The 14,412-nt window shown below is 39.9% G+C and overlaps 1 protein-coding gene across 2 annotated transcripts in view; it reads left to right on the forward strand.

Moving 5' to 3' along the window:
• Positions 1–237: 237 nt before the first annotated feature.
• Positions 238–14,412, forward strand: part of CWC22 (CWC22 spliceosome associated protein homolog) — a 61,324-nt gene continuing 47,149 nt past the window's right edge. For both annotated transcript variants that reach the window (XM_070475933.1, XM_070475934.1), the window contains exon 1: positions 238–484. The gene's annotated coding sequence lies outside the window, so the exon portion shown is untranslated. The remainder of the gene's footprint in view (positions 485–14,412) is intronic.

Genomic DNA, 14,412 nt, shown 5'->3' on the forward strand with positions numbered 1-14,412 from the left:
TTGGTTTCCTTAAGATTTTCACAGAAAGGTGGCTACACTAAGGTCTCCTTTTTTTTTGTCAACTGCAGAGAAATAAGTTTACAGTACATTTTTTAAAATCTTAAGACAGAACTAGGTTGCCGGTGAGCTTCCAGAGCAAACTCTATGATCCTTAATCCAGAAGAACTATAATTCCCGTCGTGCATTGCTGCCTTCTCAGGCTACAACTGAGCCCGTCATTTCCGCCTTCATTGGCGGTGGGTTCTGGATTTTGTAGTTTGTGTCTCTTTTGTCGCCGTCTTGGGAAGGGAAAAGTGTGACCGGATCGACGACTCTGAATCTGGTCTTATAAAACAATGTTTAAAATAAGTTAATACAATAACTTATCAGAGTCAGTTTAGCGTCAGGTTTTTATGTATTTCACGTTCCGCCTTCCTCTCACTGTGGGGCCGGGGAAGAGGAAGTGACGTGCTTCCGGTGTGATGGCGGCGCGGTGGAGCTCCAGGTAATTACCGAACTCCCTAGACTCGGCAGCGAGTCGGAGTTGGGGTTGCAGGTTGCCAGGCCGGGTGGGAAATGAAGGGGCCCCAGGAGGAGGTGCGGGCTCGCTGGTATGGCCGTGGGCGGTTTTCGGGTTCGGTTGGGTCTCCCGCCGCGCGGTGGCCCGCGAGGTTGAACTGTGAACGTCGGTCGGGCCGAAGAGCCTCAGAGAGTGGGATGGGGAGTGTGCGGTGGGATGGAGAGTCCCTGCGCGGACAGAGTAGCCTCCTCGGGAGGTTCCTGGAGCTGTCTCTCCGCGATGGCTTTTGTTGTGGAATCCAGCACCAGCGCGGGTACCCTTTCTTTTCGTGTGAGGTGTGTTTTGGGCGCGGATCAGTTGGAGCCTCTCGAGTCCTTGGTTCGGGGCCCAAAGCCCTTTTCTTAGTGCCTGGGCCCCGAACCATAGGTGTGAGATTAATGAACCGTGGTTTATTAAAAAGCTGTGGAAGTTCTCCTCTCATTCCTCTTTCCTGCGAAGTATTTTTGTGACTGCTTCAAAATTTCACGAGTCATTTCTTTTTCATCATTTACCACGTAGTTCTGAGGACTGTTCGTTCATTATTATCTGTGTTCTTCCTCTGTTATCCTTTATCCTTACATAACTTGTTTTTCAGTCGTTCCGTCGTGTCCTACTCTTTGCCCCCGGATGGACTGCAGCACGCCAGGCTTCCCTGTCCTTCACCATCTCCCGGAGTTTGTTCAGACTGGTGTCCATTGAGTCAGTGATGCCATCCAACCATCTCGTCCTCTGTTGTTCCCTTCTCTTCCTGATTTCAATCTTTCCCAGCATTACGGTCTTTTCCATTGAGTCGTCTTTTCGCATCAGGTGGCCAAAATAGAGTTTCTGCTTCAAGGTCAGTCCTTCCAATGAATATTCAGGACTGATTTCCTTTAGAATTGACTGGTTGGATCTCCTTGCAGTCCAAGGGACTCTCAAAAGTCTTCTCCAACACCACAGTTCAAAAGCATCAATTCTTTGGCACTCAGCTTTCCTAATGGCCCAGTTCTCATATCCATACATGACTGCTGGAAAAACCATATATTTGACTAGACTGACCTTGTCTCCAAAGTAATGTCTGCTTTTTAATATGCTGTCTAGGTTTTTCATAGCTTTTTTCCCAAGAAGCAAGCGTCTTAATTTCATGGCTGCAGTCACCAGCAACAGTGATTTTGGAGCCCCCCAAAATAAAATGTGTCACTGGTTGCTTTGTTCCATCATTTATTTGTCATGAAGTGATGGGACTGGATGCCATGATGTGTTTTTTGAATGTTGAGTTTTAAGCCAACTTTTTCACTCTCCTCTTTCACTTTCATCAGGAGGCTCTTTAGTTCTTCTTTACTTTTGCCATAAGGGTGGTGTCATCTGCATAATGAGGTTATTGATATTTCTCCCAGCAGTCTTGATTTCAGCTTGTGATTCATCCAACCCTGCATTTAGCATGATGTACTCTGCATGTAAATTAAATAAGCAGAGTGACAATATATAGCCTTGAGATACTCCTTTCCCAATTTGGAACCAGTCTGTTGTTCCATGTCTGGTTCTAACTTGCTTCTTGACCTGCCTACAGACTACTCAGGAGGCAGGTAACGTGGTCTGGTTTTCCCATCTCTTGAAGAATTTTCCAGTTTGTTGTGATCCACACTGTCAAAAGCTTTGGCATCTTCAGTAAAGCAGAAGTAGATGTTTTTCTGGAATGCTCTTGCTTTTTCTATGATCCAGCAGTTTTATCTCTGGTTCCTCTTTTCTAAAACCAGCTTGAACATTTGGAAGTTCTAACTTCATGTACTATTGAAGCCTGGCTTAGAGCATTTTGAGCATTACTTTGCTCCCATGTGAGATGAGTGCAATTGTGCGGTAGTTTGAGCATTCTTTGGTATTGCCTTTCTTTGGGATTGGAATGAAAACTGACCTTTTCCAGTCCTGTGGCCACTGCTGAGTTTTCCAAATTTGTTGGCATATTGAATGCAGCATTTTAACAGCATCATATTTTAGGACTTGAAATAGCTCAGCCGGAATTCCATCACCTCCACTAGCTTTGTTTGTAGTGATGCTTCCTAAGGCCCACTTGACTTCACATTTCAGGATGTCTGGCTCTAGGTGAATGATCACACCATCATCAAGTTAGGTGTGTACCTAACTTGATGTAAGTCACTGCTAGCCTACAGCTAGTTTAAGAAAGAAGTGGATTTTGCTAATATAACTGATCCCACTAGTGGCTTTGAGGGCTTCCTTGTTGCTTTTCTCTGCTTCTCTGTTTAAATCTGAGAATCCTAGCATGGGAGGGTAATGGAATAAAAAGGCCTCGGCCTATTAGTTTTAGCAAACCTCCAGACTTTAATAAGCCTGTAGCCTAAATATATTATCTCGGTATATTTATTTCCCAAGTGGACATTGAGAGACATTTCAAGGCCTACAAGGAAGTTCATACCTTCAAAGCCTTTTCTTCAAGAGTCATATACCAGGGGAGGAAGCAGTGATTAAAGCAAACCTTTGCTATTTGTAGTTAAGCTAAATCTTTTCCCATTGAACAGATACGAAAAAAATAGTGTGGGCTGCCTTGCCCCGGGGACCTAAGGGGTCCCTTGATTATGAAATAGGTTGGCTAATGGGAGGGTGAGACCCAGTGGAGGTTCATCTTTAATTTGACTTTGAGCTTAACTCATAAATGGATCAGACTGGAGTTCGGTGTTTTCACCTTGAAAGCTACCCTGTGAGTCCTTTCCTGAATTAGTTTATCAGGACAGGTTTATTCTAGCCCTGATGACAGGAGTCTCTGGTCTAGAATATAGTGCTGTATTTAGGGGCTACTTTATAAACTTCTCTGTGGAGGCCTCAAATTTTATTTAAAATTTAGATTATTATTTACTAAGTGCCTCTTTCATTTAATCATCAGCAAGCCTACCTTCAAAGCTGTGCTGTGAGAATTGAGAGAACATATCTGACCCTTATACTTAAGTACGGCAAGCTGATGAATGCATTTTGGGGAGGGGGGCACAAAGTGGTATGAATGAAGGCATGCAATGTTTTCAGCAGTTAGACCTGTTTTAGTAAGTTGAAGTAACTACACCTTGAGGGTCAGATTTCCTCTTGGATTGGAACTGGTAGGAAAGGAACTGACACTTCTTTCATCTCAGTAGGGAGGTATATTAAAGCTACTCTCCAGGTTAACCAAGGGAGGGTGGCGGTGAAGACAGGTAAGGTTTTGCTCCTTATGGTGCTGTCTTGATACAGTTGATGGCAACAGCTTGGCCATTCCTAGAAGTAGGGGTTGATATGTGGGATGAGACTGTTGTGGTAGTCCATGGTAAAGAAGTTGTCAAATATCATTATAGGGAGTTCTTCATAGGAAGAATTAGGAACAATCATCAAAAGCTTACACGCCTCCTTTTATATTTGATTTTAGAATTGGAACCTATGAAGTAGCAGGCACTGTTATACAGTGGATATATAGCAGTGACCAGGAACTTCAAGGATCCACTGTTCTACAAGGTCTTTCATGCCTCTGAGTCCTTATACGTGCTCTTTCATTGCCTGAATGACCTACTTGTCCTTCAAAATCCAGCTTCTAGACCGATTTCTTTCTGTGTTCCCCAGACCCACTTCCTTGCCCTTCCACTTTTCTAATAGTATTGCGTTTATAACATTGCTGTAGCCCTTAGATTTCTCTGCTCTGCCTGATAATAGGAACTCTTATCTCAGACCTCAGTGTCTTGTTCACAGCTTAACATACATCTCCCCTCACAAGATACAGACACTGCCTTTGACCCTCTGTTCTTAATTTGCTTCCAAAGAATTGGGGGTAAAATAAAAAGAAAAAGACCATGACCATCCTGGTTTTTCTCAACCTTTTACTTGCTCTAAGTGCTTTTCTGAACCACTTTTTTTTTTTTTTTTTGGAACCACTTTTTAATATAAATATCAGTTCTTTTCATTCTGTTTTCCTGTTTCTCCCATACAAAGTTTTTCAGTTACAAAAAACCTCACAAAGGAGACTTTCCTCCCAAATGCAAACTTTAAAGACAAAACGAAAAAGGTACTGTCCAGTGGGTGGTTAGATGCACAGGAGCTGTTTCTTTGCCCCAAGTGGTGAGGGTTATGTAGATTTTAAATGTGAAGTGTTTTGTCTCTTCTTTGTTATCATGACAATGGGTATAAATTTAACTTAATCACAGATCAGTAAAACCCATACTGACAATATTTGTTCAGTGAATCAGCTGCTGGGATTAATGAGGAAAGTTGAGTTCTGCTGCTGGCCTCTTGAGCTATGTGAACCAAGTGAAGTGTGAGGTAACGAGAAGGCAAGAAGAGGTGGGCTTCAGAGGGTCTGAGTACAGGTGATTAAAGGCATAGCAGCAGTGGAGATGTCCCCTGTGTGTGTGTGCTCAGTCAAGTCTGACACTTGGTGACCCCCTGGACTGTAGCCTGCCAGGCTCTTCTGTCCATGGAATTTTCCAGGTAAGAATACTGGAGTGGTGTTGCCATTTCCTGCTCTAGGAGTATCTTCTTGACCCAGGGATCAAACTCACATCTCTTGCATCTCCTGTATTGGCAGGTGGATTCCTTACCACTGCACCACCTGGGAAGCCCCAGAGATATCCCTTAAGATTTATTTTTATTCAGTTAACGAAAAGAACTGCCACCAAAGAACTCTTTTCTATTAAAGACTAACATAAGGAGACTGATGGTAGATACAGTAGGCATTGAGACAAAATTTTCATTTTAAAAACTTAGAAGGAAATTTTGAAAGTGTGAAATAATAGTTATATTGTAGTGGAATGTGCTTTTAATTTAAGGCCTGGATTTCTCTCTGGGCAGCATTACAGGTATTTAAAGAATCCTTTTGCTCTGTGTAGGTAGAATGCAATGGAGCCCTACAGGTGTGTAGTATGTTGGGAAAGTCCTTATATTCTGGAGATAAAGAAGACCTGTGAGAAATCTCATTAGAAAGGTCAGAACTATTTTGCCTTCTTCTAAAATGAAACCAGGTATTATCTTATAGGATCTTTCCTAAATGGAGCCTTCCCCCTACTTTTCTCCTGTATACAGTGGCAGAGAGAATGGGGGGAAGTGGGCAGATTTGATTCTGTCTCCTGTTAACTAAGAAGGTAGGATCAGTTAGATTTGATGACTGACTGGGAATGAGGAAATTGTCACTTGGCTAGTTTTACAGGTAATATTTTAGAGGAAGTGCTGGTTTGAGGAGAGGAGGAAATGAGTTCCAATTTGGACTTCTGTAGTTCAGTGGGCTTTTGGTGCATCCACACAGAGGTTTCTATATAGAAAAGATTGGATGAAGTAAAATCGTTCTTATGAGTATTAGCCTAGGATGTGGAAGTGGAGATTGTCTTCCGGAGAGAATGTGGAGAAAGAAAAGATAAGGACTATCCATTTGTTCATTTACCAAGTATTGAGAGACTTCTGGGATTATAATAATGAACAAAATAGACAAAACTTCCTGAGCAAAGATTAAACACTATGGAATGGTGAACTGTTAGAGGGGTGGACAGAGGAAGAGACAGAAGCAAAACCAGATGAACTTGGTATCTTTGATGTAAGTTGAGAAATGAGAACTTCAAGAAGGTGGTTAGCAGTACCAAATACTAGACACAGTGTCATAAAAGAAGGAAGTGGCCCCTGGATTTAGCAATAAGAAAGTCATTATGTAACCTTGGTAAGTACTGTGGAATCCTAAGAGTGGAAACCAAATTGTGGTAAAAGGGGTTAACAAAGGTCCATCTAGTCAAGGCTATGGTTTTTCCAGTGGTCATGTATGGATGTGAGAGTTGTACTGTGAAGAAAGATGAGCACTGAAAAATTGATGCTTTTGACTTTTGAGAGTTGGAGAAGACTCTTGAGAGTCCCTTGGACTGCAAGGAGATCTAACCAGTCTATCCTAAAGGAGATCAGTCCTGGGTGTTCATTGGAAGGACTGATGCTGAAGCTGAAAACTCCAATACTCTGGCCACCTCATGTGAAGAGTTGACTCATTGGAAAAGACCCTGATGCTGGGAAAGATTGAGGGCAGGAGGAGAAGGGGACGACAGAGGATGAGATGGCTGGATGGCATCACCGACTCGATGGACATTAGTTTGAGTAAATTCTGGGAGTTGATGATGGGCAGGGAGGCCTGGCGTGCTGCGATTCATGGAGTCGCAGAGTCAGACGCGACTGAGCGACTGAACTGAACTGAAGAGTTAGAGTCACTTCATGTGAACTCATCTACCAGAAAAGGCTTGGTTGTGTAGAGAAAAAGAATGGAATTAGAGAGGGGGCAAGATAAAGGGAATTTGCCCCATAAATGTCATAATTTATATTCAAGTGAATCAGTAAATAAGTTCAACATATAGAATTTTTCTTATTATTTGGAAATCAATACTGTAAATCCAGAAGTAGCTGATAGAGATTTTGAAACAAAAATCAACAACTTCCTGCTCTCATAGGGCCTGCATTCTAGGGAAAAGGCTGGATCTTCCCATGTACCAAAAAAGACTTTTAAAAAAGTTTAGGTAGCATATTCATATGATCGTTATCATTTTAATTTCTTTGGTAACTTAACACAGACTAATATGGATTGGCTTCATGATGTGGGAAGTGAGTGGGGGTTAACACTCTCTCAGTTTATAATGAGTGATTTTTGGTATGAATGTTGGTCTTGGAAAAGGAAATGGCAGCCCACTACAGTATTTTTGCCTGGAGAATTCCGTGGACAGAGGAGACTGGGGGGCTACATTCCATGAGGTCGCAAAGAGTCAGGCACGACCGAAGCGACTTAACACACAACACCCATTGGTGTCACTGAGTCCTAAAATGACAAGAACTTTTAGATTTTGTCTTTTTTTTTTTTTTTTTTTACTCATCTGAGTCTCACGGTCTTAAGAAGTCCCCAAGTTGGTGCTGTCTTCCCTACATAGAGTTAAAGACCAGTCAGAAATGTTTATGTTGTTTATTCCTCATCGCTTAAAAACCCAAACAATGTCTAATACTATCTGCACAGCTGCTAACCCTTTACTTCTGTGTCGTAACCTTTAGTCATTCAAGTGGTTATGCATCAAAGCACACACCTGGTGTACTGTAGTGTGTCAGGAAGCAAACAGGGAGGACAGATCTGCATTTCTGTATTTGGATTGGTAATTCTGATTTGACATTCAGAATTTGTTCAGATTTTACAGAGGGAATACAGTGCAGATATATTAAGTAATCCCCCTTTTGGGATCCCAGGGCAACATCATCTAGTCAAATACATGTAATATTTCTGTAGTACATCATGTGAAGAGTCACATAAATCTTGAGTTAGTGCATGTCAAATTTTGCTGCCAAATGAGTTTACCAAAAATCTGTATTTTTAAGACATTTTGGATTTCAGAATTGCACATAAGGGATTGTCACTCTTGTGACTTTTCTTGAAAGGTTTTGGCCCTTTTATTTTCTTGATATTGTGAACCTGTGCTGAAATCAAATTACAGTATCAAATTTTTTCTTATGTGGCATATCATGGGGCAAATTTCTTGCTAATATGTATGTATTCAAAAAAATAGCAAGAAAAAATAAGGAACCAGTTTTCTTAAACAATGTTTCTTTTTCCTCTAGTACAAATAGGGAAAGGCCATGGCAATCTTGTCATTAATGCTTAAGAACTGTGGCCAATCTGTTATTCCTATCTGTTCCCTGAAAAGGAAAGTCAGTGTTTGGAAGGGTCATCGGTTTGTGTCCTATTTGGAAATTTTTCAAAGGATTCCATCAACACCACCTTCTATTACATTTTTGTGTTAAGAACAGAGATTTAATTTGAATGCTATTTACTATTATATTTTCTTATTTTGTTTTTTGTTTTAAACTCTGTTATAATGTTTGGAGTTTGCCATGCTTATTGTTACTATATAGAATGCAGAAGAGCAAACTAAAGGAAATCGACTTGTTTAACTTTTTTAAAAAATTTTATGATAGTATATTTCCATAAGTTCCTCTAACATGGGTTGAAGATACCTAAGGGACAGTGGTAAATGTTTTATTTTGAAATAATTGAGAGAGTAGTGCATTAATTAATTGAATATTTTCCTATTTCTTGAACTTTTGAGATAATTGCAGAATATATAATTTTATAGTTCCCAGTTACTAGTCTAAAGCAGTCTTCTTAAAAATCTTATTAAGTATTTTGTTTTCTGATGCTTGCTGAAACAACATCTTCTTATTATAAAATATTCTTCTTGCTCAGGAGAGCAGGTGTGGTTTTGCTGAGTGACTGACTTGTGACAAGGAGAGAAAAATTTAATAATTCGTCATGAAATCTACAGAGTGATGCTAAGAAAAGCAGTGAGAGCTATAAACTCTAGATAAATTACTCTTGTTGCAGGAATTTCCAATTAGTCTATGTATCAAGCATGCACATATTGAACTCTCAGAATTTCCCTGTAGGCATATTCTGTATAAATCTGGACGATGATAGTACTTTATGCATTTTTTGTTAGAACTGGGATAGCAGTCTACAGTATTATCAATTTCACTCTTATGTTTTGGGACATAGAAATGTAACAGATTGTACTTGATTGCCAGAAAAGTATTTGGTGATGTTGGTTGAAGGGTAGAAAGATGAAAGGTGACACTGATCAGCAAGAAAACTCAGTAAACTTAAATGGGTGAGATAGTTTGAAATTAAAGGCATTAAAAATTGCTCTGTGTGTGTGAGTGTAGGATGAGAAGAGAAACCAGGTTTTGTGTGTTTGTTTATGTGTGTAGGATGAGAAGAGAAAGTAGGTTTTAGACCCAAGAGGGATCATCAAGGAAAATACTAGATATTGCACAATAGTCAAGTGATTTATTTGCTCATATTGTACCTGGTCACAGTGAATTCTCGGTATGCAAATTAAATAAAGGAATCTTTAACATTATTCATGTTTTTAAAAAGTAGGGCCTCATTATATTAACATCAAAACCTTTACTATCTGGAACTTTTAATGGATCAGTTTAGAAAAATTTTATGCATAGTATATATAGATTGTATCTTTTTACATTTTATAATTCACCAGTTTGGCAACAGCTTAGTAATGTTGGTATTTTCCTTGGGATGCAGTATCAGATGGTTTGGCATCAGATAAGCTTTCTTGAATCTTAGCTCTGTCACTTACTAGCAGTGATTTATTTGTACACATCACTTCAGCTGCCTGTACCTCAGTTTTCCCATTGAAAAATATGGCTTAAAAAAGTCACGGAAGCAGGGTAACAATGAAGGTTGAGTAAGAATATAGAAATGAAGTGCCTGGTATAGTGTCTTTGTGACTATAACAATTTATTATTTATTTGTTTTTGTTGTTATTGTTATCTGACTAAATTAGACGTTTGTGACTTCTGACACAGGAAATGTAATTAGTTCATCTCAGATATCTCAGAAACATCATTGTAATGTACTGTAGAATTGTTAGTGTAGATGGCAAATTAGTGTGTTGTGGAGCTGCTATATACATTGGCATTCTTCCCTTTGGCTGGTTTTGAACAGCATTGGGCAAGCTGTGTTCACCGTTGTATCATTCCTGTCAGCCGTGGGTCACTAACCATCACATTATTTTAAAATGACTTACCTCGTTGGAAAACATGTTTTACAGTTGAGAAAAATGCTTTTTGAATGCTTATAAGTTATTGGTACTAGAGCTTAGACTATCTCCTTTCTTATCAATTTGGGCACACACTTATAGCTATATAGTGTATACTATATACAATATAGGCTGATTTTGAAATATATCTTATTTTAGGTACATGCTAAGGTAAGTTCTCTTGGGTTGAAAATATGTTTATCTGTGTGGATTTAAGTATTTCTGAAAGTCCAGATCCCACCCTGTTCTCATTCTTCTACCCGGAAAACCATGATGTGCATATAGTACTTTTCAGCAGGTTCATAGTATTACTGGACTAGAAAGTGTCCTCTTCCATTATTTTGTCCCCCATTAAGAGAAGAGACGTCCAGTCTGCCTCCTTTATTTGGAAGAAAGACTGCATAGAGGATATTAGTTAACTGAGTTAGTGCTCATTTCAAGTTAGCATGGATCCTACTATATAAACATACCCCATTATAGAGTAGGGCAAATTGTTCAACTTTGGATCTAAACACAGCCCACATATTACATGTGTTAAGTCTGTTAAGCCTCTTTTAACAGTTGTACCACCCATTTCTTACTTGTTTGTCCCCCATGTCATCGAATTGTTGAAAAAAGTGCTTCATTTGTCTTGCATGTTAAAGCCCATCAATAAAAAATCTCCAGTAATGCACTTAGTGCTCGTCAGATATCTGGTCTAGGCAGGCATTTGTAGACAAGAGAGAACTTGTAAACTAAAGAGCTGGTGGAACAGTAAGTGGTCGTATCTTAAGAACACATGAGTGCATGCCCCCATCATTCTGTGTGGGTCAGATGGGACTGAACTAACTAGAGATAAGAATTTGACTTCAGATAATCCATGTTCCATATGATGACTTCAGTTCACTTCAGTCACTCAGTCGTGTCTGACTCTTTGTGATCCCATGGGCTGCAGCTTACATTGGCATAATTTTTCCCTTTTGCAAATTAGTGGAAATCCATTCTACAAGTTGTGATTTCTGTGTCGGTGTCAATTCTTGGCTGTCAGCAGGGCTGGTTTTCTTTTTCCCATTTTATTAGTACCCCTTCCGGTTACTCAGTCTAAGCTAAAGGATAGATCATTTATCTCCTGTAGATGTGATTAATCGCTGTCTGCACTGTTGTTCAGTGGCCCAGGATTGTATATGAAGTTTGTGATGGTAATAATATCTCTGATGCCAGGCTTTTCTTGTTGTTTATGTAAAATGATTATTTGTCATCATAGCAGCTGCAGAGCAGCGTTTAAGATTGTGGAGATCACACATTGATGATTAAAACATAGACAAACTCTAGGATGAGGATTATTACATTCCTTATTTCTCATAATCTGAATCTGTCATGGAAAATAACCAAATGACTTTTCCCATTAAATTTGGATATGAGTTTCTTTTTTTTCTTTTTAACTTTTGTCAGTATCTGAAGAATTAATTAGTATCATATCTTCAGTTCAGTTCAGTCGCTCAGTCGTGTCCAACTCTTTGCCACCCCATGGACTGCAGCACGCCAGACCTCCCTGTCCATCACTAACTCCAGGAATTTACTCAAACTCATGTCCCTTGAGTCAGTGATGCCATCCAACCATCTCATCCTCTGTTGTCCCCTTCTCCTCCCACCTTCAATCTTTCCCAGCATCAGGGTCTTTTCAAATGAGTCAGTTCTTCACATCAGGTGGCCAAAGTATTGGTGTTTCAGCCTCAGCATCAGTTCTTCCAGTAAACACTAAGGGCTGATTGGATCTCCTTGCAGTCCAAGGGACTCTCAAGTCTTCTCCAACACCACAGTTCAAAAGCATCAATTCTTCGGCGCTCAGCTTTCTTCACAGTCCAGCTCTCACATCCATACATGACCACTGGGAAAACCATAGCCTTGACTAGATGGACCTTTATTGGCAAAGTAATGTCTCTGCTTTTTAATATGCTGTCTAGGTTGGTCATACCTTTTCTTTCCCAGGAGCAAGTGTCTTTTAATTTCATGGCTGCAGTCACCATCTGCAGTGATTTTGGAGTCCAGAAAAATAAAGTCAGCCAGTGTTTCCATTATTTCCCCATCTATTTGCCATGAAGTGGTAGGACCCAATGCCATGATCTTAGTTTTCTGAATGTTGAGTTTTAAGCCAACTTCTTCACTCTCCTCTCTCACTTTGATCAAGAGGCTCTTTAGTTCTTTTTCACTTTATGCCATAAGGGTAGTATCATCTGCATATCTGAGGTTATTGATATTTTTCCCGGCAATCCTGATTCCAGCTTGTGCTTCCTCCAGCCCAGCGTTTCTCATGATGTACTCTGCATATAAGTTAAATAAGCAGGGTGACAATATACAGCCTTGACATACTCCTTTTCCTATTTGGAACCAGTCTGTTGTTCCATGTTCAGTTCTAACTGTTGCTTCCTGACCTGCATACAGATTTCTCAAGAGGCAGGTCAGGTGGTCTGGTATTCCCATCGCTTTCACAATTTTCGTGTGTTGTGATCCACACAGTCAAAGGCTTTGGCATAGTCAATAAAGCAGAAATAGATGTTTCTCTGGAATTATCTTGCTTTTTCGATGATCTAGCAGATGTTGGCAATTTGACCTCTGGGTCCTCTACCTTTTCTAAAACCATCTTGAACATCTGGAAGTTCATGGTTCACGTATTATTGAAGCCTGGCTTGGAGAAATTTGAATATTGTATCTGGAGATAGTCAAAACAAGGATTCAGAATGCCCTGACTAAAAGCCTCCAGTGTCTGCTAATCATTTAGACTTCTGTTGTTTAGTATGGTAACCAGTAGCCACATGTGGTTATTCATGTTTAAATATAAACTTAATTAAAATTATATAAAATTAATTTTCTCATTTCCACTAGGTATATTTGAAGTTCTCAATAGCCACATGTGGCCAGTGACTATTGTATTGGTATAGTGGCTACTGACAGTACAGAAAAAGAACCTGTCCATCAGTGCAGAAAATTCTTTTCTACAGTGCTGATTTAGAAGTGTCAGCTAGCAGAGAGGGGAAAAAAAATAAGAGGATCAAGGACAAAAATAATGCAAATGAGTCTATGGCAGTCACTGGCATCTAGCATCTGTTGAAGGAGAGCTTTGTTTTGTCTTCTGTGTTTTCTCCTTCTGGATCAGAAAAGTCCTGAAAATGAGTCACAGGTGATTGATGGCAGCAGTATCCACCAGCATATTCCCTGCAAAAAGTAAAGAGTACTAGGCAGAGTCTTTTACTTAGATTAGATTCTTTTGAGGTTCATTTTGAACAGTTCATTTCTTTAGCCTAGTGCATAGAGGGAGTCTTGGTGAATGTAATCTGTGGTTACAGTTAATTTGTGGTGGTGGCGGGGTATGTTTGTGTGTGCGTGCTCAGTCGTGCCCTGTGGACTGTCGTCCTCCAGGCTCCCCTGTCCGTGGAGTTTTCCAGGCAAGAATATTGGAGTGGGTTGCCATTTCCTACTCCAAGGGATCTTCCTGACCTAGCGATCGAACTCACGTCTTATTAGTGTCTCCCACATTGGCAGGCAGATTCTTTACCACTCTGCCACCGGGGAAGCCCCAATTAATTTGTATAACAACTTTATTAAAATAGAAGAGAATGGAATCCTCTATTGAGGTATCGTATAGATCATCCCAGGAGTAAGGACAAACGATGAATAGTAAGGACATTAACAGTTCTCTAGGCTTTTAATTTTTACATAAAGTATGTTCCATATCTCACAGTTAATAAGCATATTTAAGTCTACGGGCAAGAAAATTTTTACTGTTTATTCCAGTGTACATATATGCATTTTTTAACTTGAGAACTACATAATCATTGAAACAATTACTGTTGTCAGATACATATCTAGTTTACATAGGAAGACTGAATTCTGATGCAGGTTTTTTCCTTTTCTTGCCCTCTCTCAATTTTTCATGTTTTATTTTCATTTTAAAGATAATAAAAGTGTTTCATGAACATATTTTGTCATCTAGATGACTCCAGTTCAGTGCTTAAATTTGTGTTTGTGATCATGTTATAGCAGATGCATGCATGCTAAAGTCGTTTCACTCGTGTCCGACTCTTTGCGACCCTATGGACTGCAGCCTGTCAGGCTCCTCTGTCCATGGGATTCTGCAGGCAAGAATACTTTAGTGGGTTGCCATGCCCTTCTCTAATTGAGATCTTCCTGACCCACGGATCGGACCACCCATCTCTTATATCTCCTGGATTGGCAGCAAGTTCTTAACCAAAAGCACCACCTGGGAAACCCGTTATAGTAGATATTGTTACTTTAATTATCATGGCTGATGTCCTAAGCTCCAAAAAGCCT

The sequence above is a fragment of the Odocoileus virginianus genome, chromosome 13 (genome assembly GCF_023699985.2).
Source record: "Odocoileus virginianus isolate 20LAN1187 ecotype Illinois chromosome 13, Ovbor_1.2, whole genome shotgun sequence".
Taxonomy (NCBI): domain Eukaryota; kingdom Metazoa; phylum Chordata; class Mammalia; order Artiodactyla; family Cervidae; genus Odocoileus; species Odocoileus virginianus.